Consider the following 9,855-nt stretch of genomic DNA (forward strand, 5'->3'; position numbering starts at 1 on the left):
AGAGACATTATGAGCCTATGTAAACATCATATTTCCTGTCAAGTTCTCACCCACTAGTTTTAGCATCTGTTGACTGCTTCCAGCCTGAATCCATTGTTATTGTGATGGTTACCAAACGGTTCTTTTCCTAACTGCATTATTCTTTCCACATGTGTTAGTTAGCATTTTACTGTAAGGTAGAATGTATATATATACCTGTTCACTTGTTTTTATCAATATGGACTCATAGATTCCTATTGGTTTATTATCCGTTCCTATTTCATTATTTATTTTGATGCTTAAATTGTCCCAAATGTGACCAGTGAGAGTGCCTTCTGGTAGCTCCTTTTGACAGGTCCACACTGTTCTCTAAGCACTTCTTTACCTGTAGCACAGCAAGATTCTAGGCTCATCTTGTGCTTTCCCCGCCCCAGCCCTGAATCAGCATGGCTGTGTTTTGAGGTAGCTAGTACCACTGCACCTATTTAATAGGTGAGAAACAGAAGCTCAAGAAGTTGGGCATGTGGTTACAGGTATCAGAAAAAGGAAGTCAGTTCAGTAACATTTTGCCATCAGACAAAACTGCAAGGGAACTGCCATTGAAACCCCTGTTGGGGGGGAGATGGCTTTAGGTCCCATTTGGAATTAGGGACCACTGCTCACCCACCATGGAGGACCAGCTAGTATGAGAACTCTCCTTGCCAACCTTATCCTTGACAAAGCAACAGAAGATGGCATCAGCAGACTGTGCGGCATCCGCTAGAAAGCCAAACACACTTTGTGTCATTGTCATTAGGTGCTTAATTGTCAAGCACTCAGTGAAAAGCTAATTGAACTTAATTTTAAGAGTCTCGATTTTGGGCGCCTGGGTGGTTCAGTCGGTTACGGTTACGTGTCCAACTTCAGCTCAGGGCATGATCTCACAGTTTGTGGGTTCGAGCCCCACATAGGGGCTGTCAGCACAGAGCCCGGAGCCTGCTTTGGGTTCTGTCTCCCTCTTTCTCTACCCCTCCCCTACTCGTGCTCTGTCTCTGTCTTTCTCTTTTTCTCAATCAAACGAACATTTAAAAAATAAAATAAACAAAAAGATTAATAAAAATAAAACAAAAACAGAGAGTCTTCAATGTTATGGTTTATCAGAAACATAGTCTCTGGGATTTTTTTTTAATAAAAATTCATTATCATTGGTGAATGGGACGCATCTTTGCTGGATTTTCACTACGAGTGATGATAAATTGTGCATTGTTTGTGGAGAAGATCTTGTAATGAATTACCTCATGATGTAATAAGATAATTTTTTTTAAAAAAGAAACCTTTTATCCCAAAACCCCAACATTTTTAAGATGTTAATACTTTGTTTTCTTTTTTCTTTTTTTATATAACTTGTCAGATTGGTTTCCATACAACACCCAGTGCTCATCCCAAGTGCCCTCCTCTATGCCCATCCCCCACTTTCCCCTCTCCCCCACTGCCCTCATCAACCCTCAGTTTGTTCTCAGTATTTAAGAGACACAATTTAAGTATTCAAGAGTGTCTTATGGTTTGCCTCCCTCCCTCTAACTTTTTCCCCCTTCCCCTCCCCCATAAACCCCAACACTTTTAACAGCTTCATTGAGAATTACTTTATACACCATAAACTGCAGTCGTTTAAAGTGGACAATTCATAAATAAATAAATAAAGTGTACAGCTCAGAGTGTTTACAGAGTTGTGTGCAAACATCACCACAGTTTTAGAATATTTTCAGGGCCCCAAAAGGAGCCCATGTCCTCTAGCATTCTGCTCCCTCTCTTCCAAGCCCCGTGTAGGCAACCACTAATGTGCTTTCTGTCTTATGGATTTGCTTATTCTGGACACTTCTTATAAATGGATTTACACAGTATGTGGTTTTAGTGAAGGGGCTTTTCTGCTTAATCTAATGTTCTCAAGGTTCATCCATGTTGTAGCATAAGGTCCCAACATTGTAACCTTTTAAAAAAATTTTTTTATGGGGCGCCTGGGTGGCTTAGTCGGTTAAGCGTCCGACTTTCGCTTAGGTCATGATCTCGCGGTTCNTGACGCGGGGCTGGAACCCACAATCCGTGAGATCATGACCTGAGCCTAAGTAGGACGCTGAACAGACTGAGCCACCCAGGTGCCCCAACATTGTAACCTTTGTATGCTGTCATTGTGTCCCACATAGGGTACAGCCTGTACTTATTTTCGTTCCCTTTTCTTCACATAAAAATATCAAGCCAATTTTTTGTAATGTTCTTGTAGTTTTCTTCTTTATAATGTTTAAGGGCTGTATTGGTATCTAATCTCATGACATCCCCTTGCAGTGGAAATTTCCAGGTCTGACATTTCAGACAATCCCATCAGATCCTATAATCCCTTACTTATGTGATCATTAAATACAAATCTGTTTACAAAATCTGAGCCAAAGGATAGCATGTAAGAATGATCATTTTAATACTCAATTGTTCCCTCTGCAGCTAAATGAAGGTTTTATCCACAGGGAAACTGTGACATCATCTCCAGAGCTGACCAGCCACTGCAGTGACACACTTGTCTGGGCTTCTCAGGAAGATATGGAAGTCACTGCCATTGTTCCTCAACAAAGGGCCATTATGACAAAATGCAAAAAATAAGCTTTCCCTGCTTTTCTGAACATGCTCATTATAACATTAACACTTCTTTCTCATGCTTGTTTATAAACAAAAGGACTTTTTTGGGTACATTTTAATCAGAAAAATTTCAAATCTAATTAAAAGCAGAGAGACCACTATAATGCAGTCCCATTACCCACCTTCAACAACGATCAGCCCATGGCTAATCCTGTTTCATTTGTACCTTCACCTCCACACTCCCAACTCCAGAGACAAAAGCTTCTCACTAAAAATATTTTCAAATATTTCCTTGGGATGCTCCTGCAACCGTCCTCCCATGGATATGATTATCTTAACTTTCTTTTCAACAGATGCTTGTGGAGAATTACTGCGAGTCCAGCAATGGGTCCTGAGGGTACAAAGATGAATAGGACATTGTTTGCCCAATTTATAGACCGGAAAGGAAAAACACAAGCATTCCATTTGATTATAACACGAGTTTGGGGCATGAGCCAAGTTGGTCCCTGACACCGCTTCACACAGACAGTAATATCATTAATAGTAGTCATGTGCTGGAGTGAGGGTAAAGTTTCCAATAAAGTCCCTGGCATGGAAGTACTCACATGATGTTATTTTAAAAGTTAGACAGGTTAACCTTTATGATGAGGTTGGGGGTTGGCTAAAATGTGAAAGTAGGGCCACTTCTCTGATTGAACCTTTGAGCAGATGTGTTGGTGTGATTCACAACCTAGAAAACCCAGGGCACTGTCCCTGCAATTGCATTCTGTTTCCACAAATCTCCCCAGCAAAGAGACATGGGGCCCACAATCAGCTAGAATGGGGGAAGAGAAAAGGTGGGTAAAAGGAAACATCAATGAATATCTCCATAAATTACCAGCCTCACATGTAGGAGTTGAAGTTAAAACATATATAACACCAAAATACCTATACAGCCATAAATGGGAAGAAAGTGGTGTGTCTATGGAAGACTGTGAAGAAGCTTCCCTGCCTAGGGGCTCACACAGGCCACCTGTTCTGCAGCAGCTGACGCCTCTCAAAGTGGGGTTCAGCTTGTTGGGGTGCCAAGTTTCTAATGTCAGAGCCAGATCACTATTTCCTTGACAAACTGTTCCAACACTGATGGATCTTGATCTTCTGGTATTTGGTCCTTCATAATGCCTGGGATGTTCTCATACACACAGGTCACTCTGGGAGCCAGAACTGTGATTGTCCTGTAAGAACTAGAAAAGATTCCCATTTGCTTGCTATCAGTTTGGAAAAATGGGAGAAAGGTGTACGCAGGTAAGAAAAAGGTCTTGGAGTGAGAGCATAAGTATAAGCAAAGGCACTGAGGCATGAAACAGTATGGCCCTGTCACAGTGAATCAGTGGGGGTCAAGTGCAGGACAATAAGCATTGAAAGAAGGAGGCAGGTGAGAAGGGGAGGGGCTGGTTCTCAGAGTGCTTCCTTTGTCCTGTGCAGGGGCATGAGCTTGATCAAAGGAGTAGAAGCAAGGGAGGTTGCTTGATCAGATTCCTTTATTAGAAAGATCCCTGTGGATGGTAATTTGGAGAAGAGGATCCATGTGGGAACATGTTGCGAAATGAAGGGCAGAAGGAGGCAGCCCTCAACCAGTTCAGAAATATAAAAGAGTCGTTATGAACTAAATTGCAGCCCCCTGCCCCAATTTCTTACATAGAAGTTCTCATCTCCAGGACCTCAGAATGTAACTGTATATGGAGATGGATCTTAAAGAGGTAAATAAGTTAAAATGAGCACATTAGGGTGGGCCTTAATCCAATATGCCCAGTACTGCCTCCTTATAAGAGGAGGAGATTAGGGAACACGGCAGAGAAATCGGGGAGCCTGAAATTCCCTCGTCTCTCAAACACAGCAATACTGAGGCCAGAAGACTTGGAATTCCAGGAATCCAGGCTACAGAGTGATAAAAACATCTCCAGGGGCCCACGAAGACAACTTGGTGGGCCAGTTCATGATTGCCAATTGAGAACGGAGAGAGATAAAATGGCCAGCGTCGGCACAGAGGGGAAGGATGGCCTTCTGTGGAGAGAAAACGGAAGAGAAAGAGAGGCTGTGGACGTGTAGGAATTTATTTGGACAAGAAAAAACCTCTCTGGACCATGCCAGGGAATGGAAAAAATGGAGAAAGACGAATTTCTAACACGATCCAGGGTTACAGGGCTTTCTCCAGACAGGAATCTGCCACCCTGTGTGCAAGCCTGTGGGGGAGGGGGAGCCAGCCCCAGGCTTGGTAGTGAGCTCAGAGGCACAGTCAGAAGGAGCAGTCGCCTCCCTTGAGTGCTGTGGGAAGATGGCATATAACCACTCCAAGGACAAAAGACCCTGCAAGCATTCACCAGCCAGAGGCCCTTAGTCGGCTGGCTGGACTGAGTGGCTCTACCCTGCAACCAGGGTGTGTGGAGCACGATCCTTGAAGACATCAGGGTTTGAATCACAGCCGAGCACCTGGGGGTGCGGGAGGTGTGGAGGGAAACAAACCAGCCAGCTAGCCCCACGTGACATTGTGAGGATGGCCTGAACGAGTGGTTTGGTACACCCAGTCCGGGGTGTCACCATTTTTCTCCCCATCACCAGCAAGGTGGGNTGATCCTTGAAGACATCAGGGTTTGAATCACAGCCGAGCACACCTGGGGGTGCGGGAGGTGTGGAGGGAAACAAACCAGCCAGCTAGCCCCACGTGACATTGTGAGGATGGCCTGAACGAGTGGTTTGGTACACCCAGTCCGGGGTGTCACCATTTTTCTCCCCATCACCAGCAAGGTGGGGCTTCAGGTAACAGGAAGGTAGGCCCACAGTGGAGGCGGGACCTGCTTTTGCAAAACCCTGTCCCTCCATGCCTGGTAACCTCTGAGCAAGGTTGACACTGACCCAACCAGACAGCCCCTCCTCCAGACCAGTACAGCCACCTGTTCTAAGGAACCATCAGATATCGGTCCAGCAGTTTTGCATTTTCTGATTTGATTTTTGGTCAATTCTTTTATATAAATATACATATAAATAAATATAAATACGTAATATTTATCTCCTTTCTTTTCTTCCTCTTATTTCTTCTCTTCTCTATTCTGGTTGTTGGTTTGTTTAGGCAGACATTTTTAATCTATTCTTTTTAAACCTCTTCTGAATCTCCTTCTTTATTTTCCTTTCTCTCTTTCTCTGGATTAAGCCATATAGTTTCTCTGATTCTCCCCTGGTCAATTTTCTTTCTTTTCTTGTTCCCCATCCCTGTCATTTCTCTCCCTGTATGGGATAGGGCTTCTTCCACCACCCCCATGCTTTTTAAATTTTTTTCCAGGGTTACTTCAACAAACAAATCAAAGCACACCTGGTGGAAGGTCCAAACCACCACTAGTAGGGAGACAAAGCAACCAGAGTCACAACAACAGAGAGCATGAAACACACTCCAAAAACACCTCTTGAAGGTGTCCCCCTGGACAGTGTATGAACCCTTTTTAATACAGTAGTGCTGGCAGGTGCAGGGCACATACAAACTATTTAATACATGTAAAGGACAGAAAATTAGCCAAAAGGACGAAACAAAATAATTCTCCTCAAAAGAAATTCCAGGAAGAAATGACAGCTAGAGAATTCCTCGAAACAGATATAAACAATATATCTGACCAAGAATTTAGAATAATAGTCCTAAGATTAAGAGCTGGGCTTGAAAAAAGCATAGAAGACAGCATAGTCATGACAAATTAAGAAATGTTGTAAATGAGGTGCAAAATACACTAGATGCAGTGACAGCAAGGACGGAGGAATCAGAGGGGAGAATTAGTGAAACAGAAGATAAAATTTATGGATAATGATGAAGCTTCGAAAAAGAGAGATAAGAAAATACTTGACTACAAGGGGACAATTAGAGAACCAAGTCATGCAATGAACCATAATAATATCTGTACGTAAGAGCTCCTGAAGAAGAAGAGAGAGAGAATGGGGAAGAAAGTTTACTTGAACACATTATAGTTGAGAATTTCCCTAATCTGGAGAAGAAAGCAGATATCCAAATCCAGGAGGCACAGAGAACTCCCTTCAGATTCAACAAAAATAGGTCTTCACCATGGCATATCATAGTGAAACTGGCAAAATACACAAGGATGGTAGCAGACCTGTCCACTGAAACTTGGCAGGCCAGAAGAGAGTGGCAGGAAACATTCAATGTGCTGAGTAGGAAAAATATGTAGCCAAGACTCTTTTATCCAGCAAGGCTGTCATTCAGAATAGAAGAAGAGATGAAGGCTTTCCTAGACAAACAAAACCTGAAGGAGTTCATCACCACTAAACCAGTCCTGGAAGATATCCTAAGGGGAATTCTGAGAGTGCCAAAACTGCAAAGAACCAAAGACATCACCACAAGCATGAAACCTACATATAACACAATGACACTAAATCCATATCTTTCAGTAATAACTCTAAATGTAAATGGACTAACTGTTCCAATCAAAAGATGTAGGGTATCAGAATGGGTAAAAAGTACCAAGATCCATCTATATGCTGTCTACAAGAGACTCATTTTAGACCTGAAGACACCTTCAGATTGAAAGTGAGGATATGGAGAACCATCTATCATGCTACTAGAAGTCAAAAGAAAGCTGGAGTAACCGTACTTATATCAGACAAACTAGATTTTAGACTAAAGGAAATAGAAGCAGAACAGCAAAGAAACCCCAAAGCCAGTGGAAGAAGAGAAATAATAAAGATTAAAGCAGAAATAAACAATATAGAATCCAAAAACAAAAACAAAAAACACAGTAGAACAGATCAATGAATCTAAAAGCTCATTTTTTTTGAAAGAATAAACAAACTTGATAACCCCGTAGCCAAACTTCTCAAAAATTAAAAAGAGATAACCCAAATAGATAAAATCACAAATGAAAGAAGAGAGATCACAAGCAACACCACAGAAGTACAAATAATTATTAGAGAATAATATGAAAAATTATATGACAGTGGACTAGACAACCTGGAAGAAATGGACAAGTTTCTGGACACCCACACACTACCAAAACTCAAATGGGAAGAAATAGAGAAGCTGAACAGACCCATAACCAGTAAAGAAATTGAATCCGTTATCAAAAATCTTTCAACAAATAAGAGTCCTGGGCCAGATGGCTTCCCAGGGGAATTCTACTAGACATTGAAAGCCGAGTTAATACCTATCCTTCTCAAGCTGTCCCAAAAAATAGAAATGGAAGGAAAGCTTCTGGATTCATACTATGAAGCCAGCATTACCTTGGTCCCAAACCAGACAGACACCCCACCAAAAAGGAGAATTAGAGGCCAATATCCCTGATGAAGATGGATGCAAAAATTCTCAACAAGATACTCGAAGATCGAATTTAACAGTATATTAAAAGAATTATTCACCATGATTAAGTGGGATTCATTCCTGGCCTGCAGGACTGGTTCAATATTTGCAAATCAAGCAATGTGATACATCACATTAATAGAAGAAAGGATAAGAACCATATGATCCTGTCAATAGATGCAGAAAAATGACAAAATACAGCATCGCTCTTCATAAAAACCCTCAAGAAAGTTGGGATAGAAGGAACATACTTCAACATCATAAAAGCCATATATGAAAAGCCCACAGCTAATATCATCCCCATTGGGGAAAAAGTGAGAGCTTTCCCTCTGAGATCAGGAACACGACAGGGATGTCCACTCTCACCGTTGTTGTTTAACATAGTGTTGGAAGTCCTAGCACCAGCAATCAGACAACAAAATGAAATAAAAGGCACCCAAAATGGCAAAGAAGGAGTCAATCTTTCACTTTTCACAGATGGCATGATACTCTACATGGAAAACTTGAAAGACTCCACCAAAGAATTGATACAGAAATTCAGCAACATTACAGGATATGAAATCAATTCACAGAAATTAGTTTCATTTCCATACACCAATAATGAAGCAATAGAAAGAGAAATCAAGCAATCTATCCCATTTACAATTGCACCAAGAACCATTAAATACCTAAGAATAAACCTAATCAAAGACATAAAAGATCTGTATGCTAAAAAACTATAGAAAACTTATGAAACAAATTGAAGGAGACACAAAGAAATGGAAAAACATTCCATGCTCATGGATTAGAAGAACAAATATTGTTAAAATGGCAATACTATCCAAAGCAGTCTACACTTTCAATGTAGTCCCAATAAAAATTGCACCAGCATTCTTCTCAGAACTAGAGCCAACAATCCTAAAATTTGTGTGGGACCACAAAAGACCTCAAATAGCCAAAGTAATGTTGAAAAAGAAAACCAAAGCACGAGGCATCATAATCCCAGACTTTAGCCCCTACTACAAAGTTGTAATCATCAAGACAATATAGTAATGGCACAAAAAGAGACACATAGACCAATGGAATAGAACAGAGAACTCAGAATTGGGCCCACAAATGTATGGCCAACTAATCTTTTTTTTAATTTTTAAAAATTTTTTTGTAAATAGTTTATTGTCAAGTTTGTTTCCAACAACACCCAGTGCTCATCCCTACAAGTGCCCCCCTCCATGCCCATCAGCCCCCCACACACCCATCAGTCCTCAGTTTGTTCTCAGCATTCAAGAGTCTCTCATGGTTTGCCTCCCTCCCTCTCCCCCATTATTTCTTTTCCCCCATTAAGTTTCTCCTAATCTTCCTATACATGCAAACATACGGTAGCTGTCCTTCTCTGCCTGACTTATTTCACTCAGCATAACACCCTCAAGGTCCATCCATGTTGCTACACGTGTACAGCCAACTAATCTTTGACAAAGCAGGAAAGAGTATCCAATGGAAAAAAGACAGTCTTTTTAGCAAATGGTGATGGGAGACTGGACAACATGCAGAAGAATGAAACAGGACCACTTTCTCACACCACACACAAAAATAAACTCAAAATGGATGAAAGACCTAAACATGAGCCAGCAAACCATCAAAACCCTAGAGGAGAAAACAGGCAACAACCTCTTTGACCTCAACTGCAGCAACTTCTTACTCAATACATCTCTAAAGGCAAGGGAAATAAAATAAAAAATGAACTATTGGGACCTTATCAAGGTAAAAAGCTTCTGCATATTGAAGAAAACAATCAACAAAACTAAAAGGCAACCAATGGAGTGGGAGAAGATATTTGCAAACGATGTATCAAATAAAGGGTTACTTTCGAAAATCTATAAAGAACTTATCAAACTCAATACCCCAAAAACAAATAATCCAGTGAAGAAATGGGCAGAAGACATAAATAGACACTTTTTCCAAAGAAG

Source organism: Crocuta crocuta, unplaced genomic scaffold, assembly GCF_008692635.1.
Source record: "Crocuta crocuta isolate KB4526 unplaced genomic scaffold, BGI_CrCroc_1.0 scaffold179, whole genome shotgun sequence".
NCBI lineage: Eukaryota > Metazoa > Chordata > Mammalia > Carnivora > Hyaenidae > Crocuta > Crocuta crocuta.